General features: G+C 47.1%; 1 protein-coding gene across 1 annotated transcript in view; it reads right to left on the bottom strand.

Moving 5' to 3' along the window:
• The window catches only part of PTPRN2 (protein tyrosine phosphatase receptor type N2), a 1,071,863-nt gene that overhangs the window by 14,116 nt on the left and 1,036,739 nt on the right, over window positions 1–21,008 (bottom strand). The gene's annotated exons all lie outside the window — the stretch shown is intronic.

Below are 21,008 nucleotides of genomic sequence, written 5' to 3'. Positions count from 1 at the left end.
AAGAATACATTTCAGAGGACAGCACTGAACCTACAACTCAGGGAGAGGGACATGTCTGATGAGAGCACACAGGAGCAAATGAAGGGGGAGAAAGAGAGAGTGGAGCACATCCTGGCCCACCAATCCCTGAGGACAATATTCCTGCTCAGAGCAGTCAAAGACTTCCTTCACTAACCCATCGCTCTAGCGGGGGACACCATTGGAGACACAGTGAGGGAACTGTGCCCAATCTGACCCCACCACACTGAGGGGAAACACTAAGGGTGTGCAACAGAACACTAAGGGGAACAGAGCGACAAAGTGCCCAAGGAAAACCAGAAATAGACTTTGGGGACAGGGCGTGGCACCCCATCAGACTCTATTGGAAAACACCCCTGAAGGTGAACAAACAAGCCTTGAATTATTTACAGGATTTTATTTATTGTTGTTTTCTTTTCTTTTGTTGCTGTGTTTTGCTCTGTCTTGTTTTTTGTGTGCATATTATTAGCTCTGCAGATCTATCTAGATAAGGTAGGTGGGATAAACAATCTGGAGGAGCAAACAGCAGACAGATGGTTCAGGGGGACATGGGAGAGGGGCCAGTGGGGAGAAAGGAAGTGGGTGTTAACAAACCCAGGCACAAGGGAAGAGTAAGTGATCCAAATTGATGACAAGGAGGGTGTGGGAGGGCTGGTAGGGCTTGATCAAGGGCAATGTAACCAAGAGGAACTACTGAAACCCAAAAGAAGGCTGAACATGATAGTGGGAAAAGAGGAAAGTAAAAGGAAATAGAGGAAAGAACTGGGAGGCAAAGGGCATTTACAGAGATCTAAATACATGCATGTACATATTTTTATATATGAAGATGGGGAAATAGATCTATGTGCATATATTTATAGGTTTGGTATTAAAGTGGCAGGTGGACACTTGGACCTCTACTCAAGTACTCCCTCAATGTAAGAACACTTTGTTCTATTAAACTGGCGTTCCATGATGCTCACCTTCCTGACACAATCACGGAAGACAAAGCAGGTGCATAAGCAAATGTGGTGAAGAAAGCTGATGGTGCTTGGCTATCAAAAGATATAGCATCTGGGGTCTTAAAGGCTTGAAAATAAACAAGCAGCCATCTAGCTGAGAAGCAACAAAGCCCACATGGAAGAAGCACACCAGCCTGTGTGGTCACAAGTTGTCGACAGGATCAGGTATCAGGCATCAAAGAACAAAAAAATAATTATCAATGTGAATGAGGGGGAGTGTGGACTGGAGACCTAAAGTCTATCTATAGGCAACTGGACATGCCCTTACAGAAGGGTCTCGGGGAGGAGACAAGTCAGTCAGGATGCAGTATAGCACTGATGAAATATACAACTTTCCTCTAGTTCTTTAATGCTTCACCACCACCACCACCCCACTATCATGACCTCAATTCTACCTTACAAATCAGACTAGACCAAAGAATGTATACTGGTGCAGATAACTGGAAATTCATGGAATCCAAGACAGATAACCCACTCAGAACCAATAATGAGAGTAGAGATACCAGGATGGGAAGGAGAAGGTGGGGGAGAAAGAAGGAACTGATCACAATGATCTACATATAAGCCCCTCCCTGGGGGACAGACAACTGAAGAGTGGGTAAAGGGAGACATTGGACAGTGTAATAATTTATAAATTATCAAGGGCTCGTGAGTGAGGAGGGTGGGGGAGGGAAGGGGAAAAATGAGGAGCTGATACCAAAGGCTCAAATAAAAAGAAAATGTTTTGAGAATGATGATGGCAACAAATGTACAAATGTGCTTGATACAATATATGTATGTATGAATTGTGATAAGAGTTGTACAAGCCCCCAATAAAATTCTTTTTTTAAAAAAGACAATACAATGAAATAGCATCATACGCCTGCAAAAATGACACTGATGAGAAACAACACCACTGAAACAAGACAACAAATGCTGGTGAGGATGTGAAGACTGGGGAGCCCTTGTCCACTGCCACAGAGATTGTGAAATGGTGCAAACAGTATGAAAAATGATGTAGCTTCTCCTCAAACTAGACACGATCCAACAATACCTCAGTGATATAATGAGTGACACATACAGACATGCGCACAGCTATGTTCATTACAATATAACTCACACTAACACAAAGATGGAAACAACCTGGATGCCCATGAAAGAATGAATGACTGGGTCACTACAATGGGGTCCCTGTGGGTGGCTTCAAAATGTTGATGGAAAACGGCACAGAAAGATCATGGAATTGTCCACAGACTTTTCTTGATTCTTCCTCGAATATACAATGAAATACTATACAGTTATAAAAAGTAATAATCTGTTCTTAAAACATATCATTGGAGTCTTCCAAAGTTTAAGAAGGGCTATAAAAAATTCAATACTGTATTTACTAAGTAGGTTTTTCACAGAGAAGCCCCTCCGCCCCCCTTCCTATAGATACTGTCAGGATCTATTTTATAGGAGATGCCTCTGAGTGGTGCAAACAGTTATCACACTCAGGTGCGAACTAAAAAGTTGGAGGTTCAGGTCCACCTAGAGGAACTGCAGAACAAAGGCCTAGAAATCTATCTCCCCTGCAAAATGCAGCCAGTGCAAACTCACGCAGCTCTGCTCTGCTTGGGCGCACACAAGGTCACCATGAGTGGGCACTAACTCAGCGGCCACTAGAAACTTCGATGAGGTGAGACTGTTTTCGTGAAAAGAATTTGAGTTTTAAATTTAACCTTTTTTATTCACTGAATTTATAGGATAGTTATTTATTTTTTGCCAGGGCCTATGGTGAATTGACATGATCCAGGCTCATGGAAGCCACCATCAAGGGATCAAACGACAGATGGCATTGGGTAAATCTAAAGGAGAAGATCTCTTTAAAGTATTGAAAAGCAAGGATGTCACTTTGAGGACTAAGGCATGCCGGATCCAAGTCATGGTATTTTCAATGTCGCTTATGCATGTGAAAATTGGACATTGAGTAAGGAAGGCTGAAGAAGAATCGATACTTTTGAAATACGGCGTCGGTGAAGAATATTGAAATGATTATGGGTTGCCCAGAAAACAACAGCAACAAAAATCCAAATAACAGATCTGTCTTGGAAGAAGGAGAGCCAGAATGCTCCTTAGAAGTGCGGGTGGTGAGATGTCGTGTCCCCTACTTTGGACATGCTGCCAGGGGCGGCCAGTCCCTGGGGAAGGAGATCGAGTTTGGTAAAGTAGATGGGCAGCAGAAAAGAGAAAGATCTCGATAAGATGGATTGGCAAAGAGGCTGAAACAGAAGACTAATTGTAAGGAGGATGCAGGACGGGGCGGTGTTTTGTTCTGTGGTACACAGGGTCGCTGAGAATCGGAATCAATTTGAGGGTCCCAACAAGTACCATCGCATGGTAGCTAGATGATTAGTAAGACAGGATCTCAAGTTCCCCAGCGTCTCATAGTTCATAGAGGCTGATAGGACAAATCAAGCAATGCAAATAATGCTATCATAGCACTATTATAACATTATAAATCATGGTGTTCCAGGAAGCCGAGGCATAAAAGCACGAGGTCACTGCTGAGGTGAATGAGGGTTCATTTACCAGACCCCACATAGGAGCCATTTGGGGGGCTTCCCGTTCTTGCATCTTTACGATAACCATGTGACATTAGACCGCTTCTCCTCCGACATCGCAGAGGAGCACTTCAAGGCTGGCACAGATGGACTGCCTTGTGCAGAGACGCGGTGGCCCCACGGCACCATGGGGCAGGATTATGGAGGCTGTGGACGAGACTGCCCTGAGCACAGAAACTCCGTGCTTTCTGGTTCTATCCCAGCCTTGAAGTGAGAGACCAGGCCAGCGTCAGTCATCCAACTGCAGGATTGAGAGCATTTACTTAAAAAATGTCTGAGGTCACCGTATTAAAACCACAACAACAATCCTAGGATTACACGGTCTTATTTGGGAGGCGACTAGAAAGCCCAGGGAGGCTTTGGAACACGGCTGTGTCAGGATGGGAACTGCCGCGGGAAGATCGCTCACACGGAAGGAGAGGAGGTGGGAGAAGGAGGCCATGGAAAATGACCTCCCAGATGGAAAGGGCTTGCTTTGGAGCTGCCGGCAGCTCGAAAGAAAAAGTAGGGGTAGCCGGGAGATCCTAGGGAGGAAATAAATTTGAACTAAATGTTCTATTTGCATAAAAGGAAAACAAAGCATGAGGTTTTGCGAATCTGGAACTAAAGACTGCTGTACAGCATGGTGTTTAGGGGTTTCTGCGGAGGCTCTGGCTTATCCGAGCCTCACTCTGCCAGGCCTTGCACAAGGTTCAAGTTCCCCGTCTTAGGATAACAGGAATACTTCCATCTCATAGAGTCATTGGGATCGCGCTTGGGAGGGTGCAAGCTCTCAATAGATGGCAGTCATTCTTGGCAGTCTTTATTGTTGGAGCCAAGTTGGAAGTCTTATCTGTTTCCATCTGTACAAGCACGACGTGAGCTGGCACGGGAGCATTATGGGTTCCTGCCAACTTTTAAATTGGGGCCTTTTAAAACCCACTAGTTGCTGTTGAATCAACTCTGGCTCAGGCCTATCTCCCATGGGTCAGAGCAGGACAATGCTTCCAGCGTTTCCAATGGCTGCCTTTTGTTGTTGCTAAGCAGACAGGCCCTTCTTTTGAGTCACCTGACTCTGGGTCAACTCAAACAAATCCCCAACTTTTTGTAACTATTTGTACCACCGAGGGGCTCCACCTTTATAAGAGGGATACGGAATCCCCTACAGGAATCTCAGATGATTCCTTAGTAAGTCCTAGTGCTGCTAATGACACCTCTTCATTGATTCATATAGTTCAAAAGCTGATCACCAGAATTAAAATCAAAATTCAAACTCACGGCCACTGAGTCAATTCAGCCTCCCAGAAGATCTTAAGGCCAGAGTAGAGTGGCTCTGGTGACCTTTCAAGGCGGAATTCTTTAGCCGAACAGACAGTCTCATCTTTCTCCCTCAGAGCAGTCTAGGGTGTTGAACCTCTGTCCTTGTGGTTAGCAGCCCAAGCCCAGTGTTAGATGAGAGCTCTTTAAAATTTGGAAAAACAAAATAAACCAAGCTCACTGCCAGAGTCGGTGCTGATCCACAGTGACCTTATGGGACAGGATAGCTCTGCCCCCTGGGGGTTGTTGAGACTGTAACTCTTTGTGGGCATCGAAAGACCCGTCTTTCTCTGAGTGGCTGGTGGTTTCAAACTGCTGACCTTCCACATAGTAACCCAACACATAATCACTATGCTACCAGGGCTCCTTTCAGATTTGAAAAGCCCACCTAAATAAAATCTTTTAAAAAAGTAATTACGGAATTAAAAAAAATTGGAAACAGATGAATTCTGCTTTGCTAACAAGCGAGTCGATCGGAAAGAGAAGCCAAACGTCCTTCAGAAAGGGCTGCTGCTTAAGTTTCACTGCCAGTACCGACATGGCAGACTTGCGGGGACACGCATGCCAAGACATGAGCTCCGAACGTCCAGAAACACATTGGCCTTATGTTAGGGATTGTGTTGTCTCCCCTGATCATGTGTGCCAACTTAGCTGGACCAGGATTTGGCAGCTATGTCATGATGTCATCGTCCCTCATGATGTGATCTGACACAATCAGTTGTGAGGGTGTCCTGGAGGGATGCAAAACCCTAACTCAGGCCATAGCTCTGATCCTCTGGAAGGGGGCTCGCCCTGGGGTGTGGCCTGTAACGCCTTTTAGTTTACAGGAGCTAAAAGGACAGAGCAGCAAGTAGATGACCCCACTACCACCAAGATAGAAGAGAAGCCAGTAGAATCCGAGTCATTTGAACCCAGAGCCCTGTATGTTGAGAACCTCCTAGGAAGCCAGCGGAAGGTTGATGCCAAGATCCATGGGGATCCCCAAGGAAGACTGAACTCACAGATATTGCAAGAAGATAGACAAGGATCCCCCCACTCTGCTAAATCCCAAGAGGAACCTTTGCTCTAGGGCTGGCACTCTGAATTCAGAGTTCTAGTCTCCTAAATGGGGAGAAAATACGTCTATTTGTTAAATCCACCCACTTGTAGTATTTCTGTTACCATGTCACTAGATAACTTAGACATCTTACGATATTTAAGTCTCTTCATTGAGAGGAAGGGAGAAAGAAATGTTTTTCAGTTCCACGGTGTGAAATCTTTCATCTTTGGCCAGTCTCATCAGAAATACCCGGCAATCCTGTGGGGCAGCCGTCACTGTCCCTGGTGGTAAGAGCTGCCACGAGTGGACGTGCGTACAGAGATTGTACTATGATTTGACTTGACATTGAAACGGGTCACAGCTGCAGACAGAACTGTGAATAACATGGGGCATTTTGTTCTCCTTCCCTACAGCATTTCAGCCCTCCGTGGAACGCGTCAAGCCGGGAAGCTGAGTCCCAATGGGAGGAAACCAAGAGGAAGGCGGGCACCTGCACCGGGGATGAGCTCATCTACTGCTGAGGTCCTTCACCTCTGCGAGCATTCCTCGCCACCACAATGGGCTTTATTGCACCTCCTTCCAAAGGTCCTTCTAAGAACCCAATGTGATGATGCATGATTACAAAAAGCAGCTCACTGCCATTGCATCAATTCTCGACTCAGTGACTCTAGGACAGAGTGAAACTGTCCCTGGGAGTTTCCAAGACTGTAACTCTATATGGGAGGAGAGAGCCTCATCTTTCTCCCGAGGAGTGGCTGGTGGGTTCGAACCGCTCACCCTTTGGTTAGCAGTCCAACAAATAACCCACGAGGCCACCAGACCTCCTTTATAGTTGTGGCAGACTTACAGTTTCAGAAACCCATAGGAGCAGATGGGCTCTGGCTGACAGGATCACTAGGGGTCGGAAGGGACTTGATGGCAACGCGTTTGGAGTTTGTTTATTTCATTGTGGTTGCTTGTTGAGTCGGCTTCAACTTTACAAGGAACCGTTGCCTGGTTCTGCAGCAGCATGGCCCACTGTCCTGGTTACTGTGCCAATCCACCTCATGGGCGTGACCCTCATTTTTGCTGATTAACCAGGTGAAGACATCATAATTTATACCAAAGGCTCAATAAAGGATACTGTACGGATTCCAGGATTAATACTCTCCCAGGAGAACGAACCGGATAAACTGTAGTACATGCTGCCATCCAGTCTGGAGGACAGCTGCTTAGCCTCTACAGGGATGACTACGTTTTCTGACCTATGAGTCATGACTTCTAGACAAATTAAGAGGTGATATAAATAGCTGACGCAGCAGATAAGAGCAGATCTTCATCCTTCTGAAATGTCAGCTGGGAAACAGACTTTTAAAAGGCCTCTCTGCTTCCGATGGCAAGGGCACTTTTTTCGTGTCGGGGAAACGGATTCTCTCAACAGAGTCTTCATTCTGAAGGGCTGTCTGCAGGATACAACCAGCAGCGGAGTCTTCAATGCCTGACAGAGGCTCACTGGAAACCACTCAGTGGAATTACTCCTTACGAAGTTTTGGTTGGGGAACATATAAAGCTATTAAAAGATGTAATTGGTATCGGCCAGGAAGCGCGGTTATCTATGGAGAGAGTAATTACGGATGGTTGTCTCTGCGCCATGGTATGATCCATGGATAAAACGCTGCCCATCAACTCTCTTATTATATATGACAATGTGACACCCTTTGGACTGCATGTGAGGAAAGGGAGGAAAAAGAGGCCGGTGGGAGCCCGAGTGGGTTATCCCAAGGCAAGGTATTTAAAATATGAAACAAATTGAGGCACGACAGCTCAGAAATAAGCTCAGCCCGAAACCCAAACTGACAGTGGAGGAAATCAAATTAATGTCTTAAAAATGTACAGCACGGATATTAGGTAAGGAGTGGATTTATTAAGCACTATCAATTGTCTGGTGCGGGTGGTTAATGCCCCCTGATATCAAGAGTGATTGGTTATTTGAAGTCTGCAGTGAGAAAGAAGCTTTATTGAAACTCACATGTAAGATGTGATCTTTCCCACGGGCGAGAAAAACACAGGACAAGGGATGACAGGGCAGACACCTGATCTCATCTTGTCGGTGGCCTCTCCCAACATCAGTACTACTACACACTACATGAGAAACAACACCTGCATTTGGAATGCACACCGATCGGGGTAGGAGATGGTAGCAGTGGTGGTGGTGGCATGGGTGTGAGCGGCCTTCATTTCATGAGGCTTTGCTGAATGGAAAGGCATTTATTTAACACTTCCAATAACCAAGTACAGGGAGCTCCCTCTTGTGCATTTAAAAATGAATTATCTTCTCAAAAGAACCTAATTTTGCCTACAACAAAGAGCTACAACTCGGTGATGCTAACTTTTTTGGGTGGGGCACTCAAGTAACAGGAAGCACGTCAATAGCTAAGGAATGAAAACGTATTTGTATGCAAAGAACATCTACATGGAAGGAAAGACAGGACACAGTCGGTGCTAACACTGGACATAAGGGAATGCAGTGGGATTCAAAGTGCTCTAGTGTTCGGAACGACCAGCAGCTCCCAGGGAGAAAGAGGAGGCTGCCTACTCCGCGAAGAGTCAGGGTCTCTGAAACCCCCAGGGGCAGCCCTATTCTGTCCTACATCACTAGGGCTCAGGATGGATTCCAGGGCAGCCCGTGAGATAAGTCAGCATCAACGTGATGGCAGCAGGTTTGGGATACTGGGATGCAGTAGAGAAGTTTCAGATATTTCTATTTGAAAAGTATCATGACCATGCAATGCTAGATAAATACAGTTATATTTCCTATTAATGAATTAAGCTTAATGGAGGTGGTGATTCCATTAGTATATAGGGGGGGGGAAAGGATATCAATTGTGCAGTAGGGGTTAGCTGAGTCAAATTTCTCCCTGGGGTCCGGCTTCTTCTGTCCTGCCCTGGGCGCCCCTTTCCCAATGTGAGTGCGCTACCTCGCACAACACATGGCGGCTAGCATCCAAAAAGCATACAGCTCATGGGGGTCCCATTGAATGAATTGCTCAATAAATATTAATTGCCTTTCTAATTTGCTCGGGGTTTACTGGGTTTAGACATTTACGTATTGGTTAAGCACACTTTAAGACAACCGAAGTGTTTTAGCTTTAGATAGCACATTAAAAGGACATTAGTACTTCAATATTAAACCTATTTTTTTAAACAATAAGCGAATCAATTTGACGTTAAAGAAAAAACAAGCGAATATTTCACTGGTGTCTCTTTATAAGATTTGCTTTGATTTTCTCTTGGAGCATGGCTATGGGTTAAGTGAGTCATGTGAGTCTACTAATGTCATGAGACCAATATTGTGTCCCTGGGCTGGATTGCACTGTAGAGAAGAACATCATTGTATTCTCAAGGACAGGCATTCTTTGGCATTACTTTCAATGGCACATTCAGTAATAATATCTTCATATACCTAATCCTCAGGATTTACAAATGGCAGGGATGCAGTGCATGTTTTTTTCCTTTAAAAGTAAAAAAACAAAAAACAGTATGAACACCAAACAAAGGGAGAATGAAAGATATTACGTGTTAATGTTACGTGAGTAAATGTTCTCAAGTGTAGCCCCTGGGAGGATGTAGAAAACACTCTGTAAATACATTTTCAAGGGAAAATGGTCAAAAGTTGATTATGAACCCAAAGCAGACAAAGTAGAATAAATCATATGTTCTAGTTGGAGAGCTAGGCTATTTATAGGATCCTGGTTGGAATGAATTTCATTTTGTGAGATCACCCTTTCAAAAGGGTGGATGATGACAGGTAAGGGAGAGACCATATTTCTAGCCCCCTATAGTCTGCAGAATACAGAACCAACCCCCGCAGAGTGCCCTAACGGACAACAGAACAATTGCTACATGGTTCAAAAATTAACATGAATCAGGGATGCTTCAATGAGGTCCCGATCCTGGGAACCCACAGGCTGTCCAACCCCCTAGTCTGAGCACGAAGGCCATCTCTTGACCTGAACTTCACACACACACACACACACACACACACACACACACACACGTGTTACTACCAGGTTCCAGTCCATATATGCATGGGTTTATTGCCATTGAAATGGGTTTAAACTGTCTCTGTGATCAGTGGCATGGCTACAGGCAAGTGTTCTCAGTAACCTATTTGCCTTTGCCTCCTTGCGGTGCCTTCCAAAACAGGTCCAATCAAAACTGACTTCCCAGAGAACTTTGCAGGGCCAGTTAAATTCAAGACAAGCGAGGTCAGCTTGACTGTTTTATTTTTTAATCCCGAAGGAGTCACCTTGGCAGCTTTTCTGGAAGGACACCAGATGGTGATGGAGTTGATTAAGAAGCTTTAGGAAAACTGAGGGCTGAAGCGGTGAGAAAAATGTCAGCCAAGTTGTGCCCGGGCATTATCTTTATCACGAGGATGCACCTGCTCATTCTGCAAGGGCAGCCAGGGCTGTCCTCTAAGGATTTCACTGGGACACCTTACCCCATCCACCCTTTACTTCTGATCTTGGCCCTTCCGACGTCTCCTGAAACTTAAAAGATATTTCAAAGGATCACGGTTTGAAGCCCTGAAGGCTGCCAGAAGTGCTGGTGTGATGTGGCATAAACCCAAGCTCACACCATTCTCTGGGGGAAGCGTTAGAGAAGCCTCCTTGGGAAGTGTATAGACCTAGTTGGAGGGTGTGCCAAGAAAGAACAGCTTCATGTTTGGATAGTTTTGCTTTGTAAAGCTTTCTATGATTTTGGAGCAATTTTTTAAAAAAAATTTTAATCATTTCACCGGGAGCTCTTATAATAGCATAACATTCTATAGTTCAATCACATCAAGCAGTATGTAGCAATACTTTTTGATTCATAGAAACACTTTCTGACTCACACTTATTTCGTATTTGAGTCTTGTATACTAAGAATGCTGACAACCGGAGTTCCAATGTCTACCCAGCAGGACTGACTGGGAGAGAAGACAAGCTTGCTGTTGCAAGTCACCCAGTTTGGGATACTTTGTGACAGCAAACACGGGGAAACAAATGAGGTGGCTTAACGAGCTCAGTCTCTCTTTACCCTTCCAACTGAGAAACAAAATCTTTAGGGGCGTTTACTGTAGCTCACTCATAATTATGATAGAAAACTCTCTTCTTGTCTCATCAATCCTCCCTGGAGGCCTGGTAGCCGTCCTTCAGTCACTTTGACCTTATTTCTGACACACACACACACACACACACACACACACATTCCCCACTCCCTGAGGACTGCTGGGACAATCCAGGGGCTGAAGTAGCAGATACCTACACTTTATCCGGGACTATGGACTCTAGTATACACATTTTTAATTCCCGGGGCCCGGGGCTGAGTATTCCCCCTCCCCCCCCCCGGGAAAGTGGGTGGAAGGTCAAATAAATTTGGGAACCTATGCCTTAACAGCACCATTAATAGGAGCAGCATTCTTTCTTGGCCCCCAGATGACTACTCAACATAGTGTGCAAGCCGAATGATCTACCAAGAGCTACGTGGCCTCTGGGAGGTCTTTGCTACCAGGAATTGGACAGTGGCTCTTGTGCAGGCACAGGGAATGCTTTCTCAACGAAAACCCCACCTTGCCAGGGGAGAAGAGGAATCTTAGGCCTGAGAGGTGGGGCAACTCTTTGGCAACTGTTCCTGGAAGCTGCTGGCGGCAGTGCCCAGGCTGATGGGAAAATCCCACACTCTTATGAACTTGGACCTCTTGGATCAGTTCAGAAGGGGCCCATGATGACCTCATCAAGACACCTTGACACATGTGAGCTCTCTGTGGTTTACAGATCCCTGAGGGTGCCACAAACATGGCAGCCCATCTCTGAGACAAACAGTAGGAGCATGAGCTGTGATGGAATTTATAAAAATAACCAGAGAAGATGCGGCCACAATGCAGGTTGAGAACTAGTCTCTCCTTTGGGTGACCACCCTCAGTATTTATGGGGGGGGGGTGTCCTGAAGCAGCCCCTCTGGGGTGGTCAAACCCACCTTTGCTTTCCCAATTCACTTCTTGGGGTACAGTGCACACCCCGTCATGCGGTTCACCTCAGAAATCACTCGAAGCTCCATTATGTTACACTGCACATGAGTGTGTCTCATTCACCAGGTGCCCCAGTAAACTGGCCCTCTCCTGCCCCATTCTGAGGACCATCTATAAAATGGGGCAGTGACATCTCAAACACCATAAACCCGTCCTTACTTCTAATGCACTAGAATAGCTGAGGGGAGGGAAACAGGCTAAAAATAAACAAGCAGATAAGGAAATAAATGCTCACATGGCTGCTTTGCTGTGGACACTTTTTGTTAAAAAAATAAAAACCAAACTTTTCCACCTAAAAGCAAGTGCACGACAAAGGCTTCCTCCTCATCCACTAGCCCATTCTGAACCATCTTTTTCAGGCTGAAACTTTTGAGTTCGGAGACAAGGCTTCATCACCTTGAAGACATTCTGAGGCCAAACATATCTGAGAAAATCATTTTGGGCTGGCACGCCATGTTTTTTCTGTTTCGGCAGAATGTAAATGTGAGGTTTTCCCACCACAACTTATTTCACTCTCTCTGTTGCAGACTACATTTTCAAGGGAGATTTTGACTTGAGAGCAGCAACCCCCTCACCGGGCCTCTCCTTTGTACCTGTGCAGCACACAGGTAGGGTCTGGCTGGCCCTTTCCTGGAGACCTCCAAGGTAAATTCCTCTCTGTTTTTAACTCCAGCTCCTTCACCTTTCAATCCATTCTCTACAACACTGTCAAATTATCCTGCAGACACACACTTGGACCGCATCGCTTCCTGTGGAAGGGAGAGAGCATCGTAGGCCAACTTGATGTACTGAAGTGTAGGGGCGGAGTCAAACCTGTCAATCAAGTAGCAACCCAATGACAGCTTGACGGTATGTGAGTGTGAGACCCTGGGAGCTGCTCTCACTGGCTCTCCTCCTCCACCTTGCTGCTGGCTGGCAGCCCTGGGAGCTGCTGGAGCCCTGCCACACTGCCACCGACCTTAGCTCCAAACAAGCCTGCACCCACTGGCCTGTGCGCTTCCCGCATTCTGCATGTGGCTGTGTGAAGCTGAAGAGGGGCATAAGGACTAGTCTCAGACTTATGGACTTGAGTTGAAGTGGCCTGGGAGGCTTGCTGGATATAGAATTACGTCCAGACATAAAGTCCTTTCTTCTGCATATCCAAGTGTCACTGGATTTATTTCTATATTAAATCCGGCCTAACAGACTTCTACAATGGACTCCAGGTAGCATGCAAGACAAACCCCAAGCTGCTCCCCTGTAATTCACGGCCGAGGGAACTCTTCCTGACTTTGGCTTTCCCTCTAGTCCTTGACTGTCCCTGTCACTTGCTCCACTTAACTGTCCCCTGAAAACATGTCGAGTAACCTTGTACGTTGGTCCTTAATTGTCCCTTCCCTTTCGTGACCCGATGCCAACATCTTGTCCTCTTGGACACCTACTAATATGCAGAAAGACCAGGGCTCCAAATCCAGTTCTGACTAGTTAGACGACCTGGGGGACAAAACCGGGATTTGCCGCCTCCCTTTACAACAAAGCGGTCAGAAGAAATGGTCTCTCAGTTCCCTTCCAGCTCGTTGGAAAGAACCATGGATCCAATCAAAGCCCCAGGTCTGTGTGGCGCGCAGTCATCCATGTCCCTGAATAGGGCAAAGGGATAAGGCACGTGCTGCTCACTCAAAAGCTGGGTGGTTCCATCCCAGCCACAGGCACCGTGGAAGAAATGCCTGGCATTCTACCGCCTGGAAGTTAGTCACTGACAACCCGATAGGGCCACGCGGTTCTCCCTGAGTTCCACCTGCAGTTTGTTTTTCTGTTGGGGAGGAAAACAGAGGTTCTGTGTCCTGAGGGTGTTCGTGGTTGTACTCCTCACCCTCCTCAAGGTCAGGCAAATGTGTATTTATTGTACAGTTTTTCATGACCTCAGTACAAACTCCACTTTTTCCTTCCTGTCCCTTTTTGCTCGCTGTATTTACTAGGTGCTTGGCAAAGAAGTAAGTGTTCAATAGACAGGGTTGGATGGCATGAGACGATCACATGGCTCTTGGTGACCCCCTCTAATGATGCTGTCACGGCTGGACTTTGCATTTTTTTCCCTGCGTGGATCGTGCTACCATCATTACTGTGAAGCCGCAGCAGGAGTGCACGAAAGGGCCAAGGAGGCGAAGAGGCTCCCTGTGAGGGGCAGGCCCTGGGTCCCAGGCCCGTGGAATCACAAGGGTCTGTGATTTCTGCTGGCCTGAGCAACGGTCAGCTTGGCTGGGAAGAGGTCTCAGGTGAGACTGCATTGACCTGAAGCTGTCGCATGTACGGCTGTATGGAGGATAGAGTGGGAAAGAACAGGAGAGGGGAGGCCAGGTTAGAAGCCATTCCAGCAACACTGAGAGGTGATGGTGGCTGGGCCTAAAGGGGTAGGAAGAATGGAGAGGAGTGGACACCATTCTGTGTTAGTCCCTCAATGTTAGTCCCTGCAGCAGTGCTGTCCAAGAGAACTTGGGCAACAGTGTTAAGAGTCTATATCTGCCCCGCCCAAGGTGGGCGCCACAGGTGGCCCTTGCAATGTGGCTAGTGTGACAGAGACACTGAATTTCACATTGAACTTAATTTAAATAGCCACATGTGACTAGAGAGAGACTTTTAAAGATTCAGCAAGCCACACGATGCTATTTAATAAGATACGTTGACACAAATGCATGGCAGATGATGTGTCATGGGGTTAAGAGCAGACAAACGTGGAGGGAAAGTATGGTTCAGTTAGCGTGCCTCTCTTTTAATTTTAACCTTCCTTGCTTCCCAAAGGTAGTCTTTTATCTATTTTGACTGGGTATTCAAAGTTGACATCTAACCTGCGCCCTTAAACTCCCCCTATTAATTATAACGTTATCAAATGTTTCACTGTATGGGCAGAAAGGCCCTGGGTGGTGAATGCCTTCCTTACATACTATCCGTAGTCAGGAAGCCACCCTGGTGTAAATATGCCTTATATTAAAAAATTCACACTATCTATAGGAAGAACAAGCGCTGCTTTGCCACACACGCCACGCCATTATCCCAACTGCATTATTCTGCGAGAGGTGTTCCACGTGCGCTATGCTAATACACACACGTGATCACCGACGCGAGAGATGAACGGTCCCTGACGCTTCTGAAGCACACACACATTTGACTGCAAGGCAGTTTTAGGAGTGGAACTTGTTCTTACTCTGGGGACTTGCCGTACGCTACTTCACACTGGCCTTCCACACCCTGTGTCTCATTCGTGCCCCATCCCAGGCCAAGCTCGATTTAGGAGGTTCAGGGAGGTGTGTCATTTAGTTGAAGGCAAGCAGCTACGAAATGCAAGGTCCCACGTAGCTTCTCCATCAGTCCGACCCTCCAGAGGCACTCAGCTCGAACAATGGGTTTCACCATCTCAGACCACTTTTCAAAACGCTAAGATTCGTGAATTACCAAACCAGGGCATAAAAGCCATGGAGTTGTTTCCCAGCTAGGCCAACACACACACATTCTCTCCCCCACCCCACCCCCCTCTGACACAAAGGCAAAGGACAGATTTCTTCCACCACTGCTCCGGGGCAGGTATGTGGGTGGAAGCTCCTTCCATACCCTCTCTCTCATGTCACCTGTGAACAGCTGCACGAAGTGGAGGTGAATATTCTTTTTGGGGCTCCGGCGCATCTCCTGTCCTCGGACTCACCGCTGCCACACTGATGCCAGCTCACAGAGACCTTGCACGACAGGGCAGAACTGCCCTGTGAGTTTCTGAGACTCTAACTTCCTAGGGGAGTAGAAAGTTTCCGCTCTTTCTCTTGTGGCTTGTCTGCTGGTTTTGAACTGCTGACCTTGAGGCAGCAGTCCAATGTGTAACCAGGAAGGACAAAATCCAGGAAGAAGCCACGCAGCAAAGACAAAAACAGGGCTGGGGAAATGACAGGCAGGGTCAATGGGAGGAGCCTTAGAGCTCATGATCTATAAAACCACTTCCCCCTGGCGGGTAGAATTCGCGATGTAACTCCATAACAAAAGTCACATGTGGCACCATGTCAAGTGACACGTATGTAAGAGGTAATCAAGCCCACCCCACGCCACTGTCATGGGGCCCCGATACCGGCTCACTGCTCTCCTGTAGCATAAAGTAGAACTGCTCCTTTGGATGAATCTTTCTGGAATGTGCAGTCTAATCTATCTCCCGTGGAACAGCCTCATGACCCGTGCCACATGACCCACTGCACCTCACCCCCAGGGCTCCTTCGGCAACAGAGCGGGGTGGGGTGGGGGTCACCTTCAAATCTCTTGGAGTGACTTTGTCTGTTAAGATGTTTACTCCCGTAACACCCAGGATCCAGAATAACTGCAAAGCACTCAACTGCAGGGGATGGCACTGGGGCTGTGAGCACCTCACTGCTATCAGGTCACACAATGCATGCAGGCTGCAGTGTCCCAGGAGAATGGATGCTCAAAAGGCAACACCGGCACGTCTTTAAAGGGCTTGAGATTTGCCTTAGGAGCTCCGATGGGCTTGCAAAACGAACCCCCCCCCAAATAAAAATAAAAGGAAGGGACCATTAGCATTTCTTGGAACAACCACAGCCACGGTGTGGCGGTGGGGCCCGGAATGTGGAATAACCACAGCCACGGTGTGGCGGTGGGGCCCGGAATGTGGAACAACCACAGCCACGGTGTGGCGGTGGGGCCCGGAATGTGGAACAACCACAGCCACAGTGTGGCGGTGGGGCCCGGAATGTGGAATAACCACAGCCACGGTGTGGCGGTGGGGCCCGGAATGTGGAATAACCACCACAGCCACGGTGTGGCGGTGGGGCCCGGAATGTGTTTACTGGGCACATCTCTGTGACACTGCCCAGGCACCTTCTCAAATTCCCACTCCCCGGTCCTGCCCTGCACAGGTGCTGCTGGGATGCCTTTGGGGGCGGGTTATGTGCACGTAAACCTCCTTTCTCACCAGGTGGGTCTCTGTGGTTGGCTCCACAGTAAGCAACGCACAATGCCTGCTTCCCTGGGCTCCATCACTTGAAGGTGACCAGCAAATGTTACCTTGGGGATGTTCCGCAAGGACCTACAACTTTCCATTCCTTAGAAACCAAACCAAACTGTTTAGAAACAAATGCAGGGTGGAGAGACCACATACAATAAAAACACAACTTTGGCGATAAAAAAAAGCAGAACAAACCCCCTGATACCTCGGAGCTAAGACCTTCCATGCGCGAGGAAGCCTCTGACCTGCTCCGTACACCCCGGGTCACAGAGAGAAGGAGCGGAGAAGCGCGCGTCTCAGGCCGGTACCCAGTTTCCCACTGCAAGATCCTGATTTACTTTGATTTCAAAATGCATTCTTGCCGACTTGCTAACAAACTGGACGGTGGGGGGAAGAGAACTTAAATTATTCTAAGTTTATTCCTAAAAGCCCTTAAAATAGGAGCAAAGGCCTTAATCCTTAAAAGCCTTTCTGAAAGAGACGCGGTGGACGCCGTCTGCTGCTGCAGCTGGGCCCCGCCTGTAAGTGCACTTACGTTCTGACGTGGAAAACTGAAGGACTCGCATGTCCGTGCTAGCTTTGGGCATAAAAGCTTTGGAAAGGCATTCTTTGGTCTCGGTGCAATTCATTCTTTTTCAGAAAAGGAAATGGGAAGAAAGGTTTCATGTCCAGGCCTTTGATCATTTGATGAACACTGGATAGGCAACCTGGGCCTCCAGCTTCTCAGGCCAGACAAAGACAGGCCAGGCCTCACAGGCCGGGGCCCTGGTTCCTGCCAGAACAAAACCCTGGCCGCCTCACAGTGTGGCGGCCTGGGAACGGCCCACCTCGGGCAGGCAGTGATGCCCGTTCTGCCCTTTGATCTTGCACGTAGCCCTGGCCCAGGCTCCAGGTCAAGGGATTTCCCACTGCACACACCCTATCAGCAGAGGGGCGCAGGTCAAGAGCAAAATGGGGGGTGACCAATCTTAAGAAAAACCCCCGTGACTCCCCTCTTTGACCAGTTTCACATGACTGGCCCTGTATTGTTTAGCGCCAGGCCCACACTTGGAATGGAATTTGACATGACATGGTACAATGGAGGCGATAAATGGCTTTCTCTAGCGTTCAAACAATGAAGTCATCCCTTCCTTAAGTGGCCCCCAAATCCAACACTGGGGCATACTTTGCATTTACTTGTCGAAGGAACTAACAGGCAGATCCTTAAAAATCCAGGCTGGATCGCATCATTGTGGCGGAGACCAAAACAATCCTAGGAGCGAGAAAATGGAAGCATTTGTCTCCGAGACCTCCATTGCTTTTGCGTACAAGATGGGCTTTCTATTCGAAATAAACATGTATCACATTGTTAGTCGGGCCACATTGTTTCACAAACATGCGTATCCTGAGATATTTAAGTGCAAACAAAACAAAACAATCTGTTTTGTTCTGGGGGATGGGTGAAGAAGGAAGAGTGGATGGAAAGGGTAGGAAATATAAATCCCATTGATAAGGCTGCGCTTGGAGAACTGGAAATTTGCAAATGAAAAGATGCATTTGATGAAACCCCACAGCATTAACAGATGGGGAAAATGCCCTCTCAAGGGCAGAAGCGAGCAGAGTTCTGTGCTAAAAAACGAAACACCTCATTCAAGGGATGCACCATCAACTCATTCGCCTTTTGTCTTTGCCTCTTTGTTTTTCTCTCTCTAGCACTAATTCACAGTGCCGGGAACAATATTTGGTGGTATAAAAGCCAATTACAAAGACTTTCGTTTTATTTTATTTTTTGATAAGCTCTTCCCAGCAGCCAGAGTTAGCTGTCTGGAGACAGAAGGGGGGGTGGTGTGTGTGTGTGTGTGTGTGTGTGTGTGTGTGTAAGGGGTGGGCTAGAAAAAAGCACTGCAGTCCTATAGTAAATAATCATGGGGCTTTAGCTAATTTGCTTAAGCTCTGCAGCACTGATATGTAAAATTGTGGGCTCTTAGTTTTTCTTTCCTCTTTGGGCTAAAGAGGTGGCCTATTTTTTTTTTAAACTAGAAAAAATGCAGTAAGGAACATGACTAGTTTGGAATTTATACAATCACTGTCTTCTACTGGTGGACAAAGAATGGTACCCGGGATGTTTTCAATGGTGCAAGGTCTTTGTATGTGCGTGCGTTGAGACAGAAAGTTTTTATTCCCCCCACAGTTGGGAAAGAAACCATGAACTACCCACCTATTTCCATGTGTCTCAAAGTGCGCCCCATAGAACCTGCAATTTCTGCAGATGTTTCAAGAAAGACAAAACCTCCTGTCAACTAAGTTTAGAATATGCTGCTTCTGAGAAAGTGGGGCAGAATCCTTTACTGCAGAAATTTATTATGCGAATGTGCACCAGGATTCCCCAACAGGTGAGCGGATATGAATCTTTTCCCCGAGTTACCTGAAGGTGGGACTCTCCCTCTCCCTGGTCTCTCCCAGGTTTGCTGTTCTGCGGATTACTTTTTGAAGACAACCAGATGAGCTCATCCCTGGATCTTCGTAGGAGGAAACTGGGGCTAGGAGGGGTTACAAGTTTTGATCAAAGTGATAAAACTTGTTAGCGGCCGAAAGGGGATCAACTCATAGTTCTCTCTACTCCACATTGCCACTGCTCTGTGTGGTTCCTAAAATCTTAATATGTTAACGGTCGACGGCTGAGATATTGTACACTGTCTGTAAGACGAGACGGCAGGCAGCTTGTGTAGCTCAAACAAAGTGCAATGGTGCTTTTTAAGAAGTACTGGTTGTGTAGTGGGTTACTCATTGGGCTCTTAACTAACTGAGGGGTAGGGGGTTTGATCCCATCTACTACTCCTGGGACAAAGATAACTCTGTCGCCTCATGGAAAAATATGTGCCCTTGGAAGCCCATGGGGCCAGTTCTATTCTGTCCTCCAGGGGGGCTATGAGGCAGAACCAACTTGAGGGCAGTGCGCATACTATGATTTTACTGGTTGAGAAGACCACACAGGTTTATTCTGATCACAAGATGCGAAAACCAATCATAACAACACCAACAAAAACTGTGCATAAAACTTATTCGGGTGGACACGCTTAATCTCTGCGGACAATGATGGCCGATTCGTGGTGCGAATCTAATATGAAACTTCTAAAACACAACTCAAGTGGATTCCAACCCAGCCATGCTGGAGGACAGAGGTGACCTGTCCCCAGGAGGTTTCCAGGCTGTCAATCTTCACAGAAGCAGCCTGCCGCACCTTTCTTCTCAGCGGCTAGTGGACTCCAACTTATATAGCAATTCCGTTAACAACCAAACACCTAATCAATGCACCACCAGGTCCCCCTGGAAACCCAAAGTCCCAAACCCAACCCACCACCATCAGATGGATTCGAACTCACAGCCACTCCGAGGGGTTTCCTAGCTGTCCAGTCTGCACAGGAGCACACAGTCCTCAGAGATGGGGCCAGGTGCCTTCCCGCCCTGCTCTGCAGCCAGCCCCCCCATCCCCCCACCCCCGGCAATGCCCTTGTAAAGCGATGTGGCAAGCCTCTTCTTGGTAGTGTAATCAACCCCTATTTTCTTGGCTTGCTGAGGGGTAGGGAGAGGGCGGCCACCTCCTCAGACAGCCTCCAGGGTCACCAGCAGAGTGGCTGTGAGTTCAAATGACGGACCTTTCAGTTAGCAGGCCAGCATTTAACTGCCCACAGCACCATAACCAGGATGCTTCAATACAAGCGGTGCTTTCTGTGACATACTTTAAGGGTATTCTGCGCTAGTTTGATACCGTATATACTTGAGTATAAGCCAACTTGAATATCAGCCGAAACACCTAATTTTACCACAAAAACTGCACCCAAAATGTGCCCCAAAACTCAGTTTACACATGAGTCGATATGGGACTTAAGAATCCCATCATGACATTCTTCATAATATTGATATTCATATTATAATTCAATCTCCAAATATTTATCAAGCATCTACTCTGCGCCAAGCACAACATGAGAGGCTAGGTAGGGCCCTGATCACAAAGGATGAACTGTAGAAATGTGTTTGCTGCAAATAACTTTAATATGATTCAGGA

Source organism: Tenrec ecaudatus, chromosome 5 (genome assembly GCF_050624435.1).
Source record: "Tenrec ecaudatus isolate mTenEca1 chromosome 5, mTenEca1.hap1, whole genome shotgun sequence".
Lineage (NCBI taxonomy): Eukaryota > Metazoa > Chordata > Mammalia > Afrosoricida > Tenrecidae > Tenrec > Tenrec ecaudatus.
The sequence above is the reverse complement of the archived record's forward strand: the minus strand, read 5'-3'. Positions and strand labels throughout refer to the sequence as shown.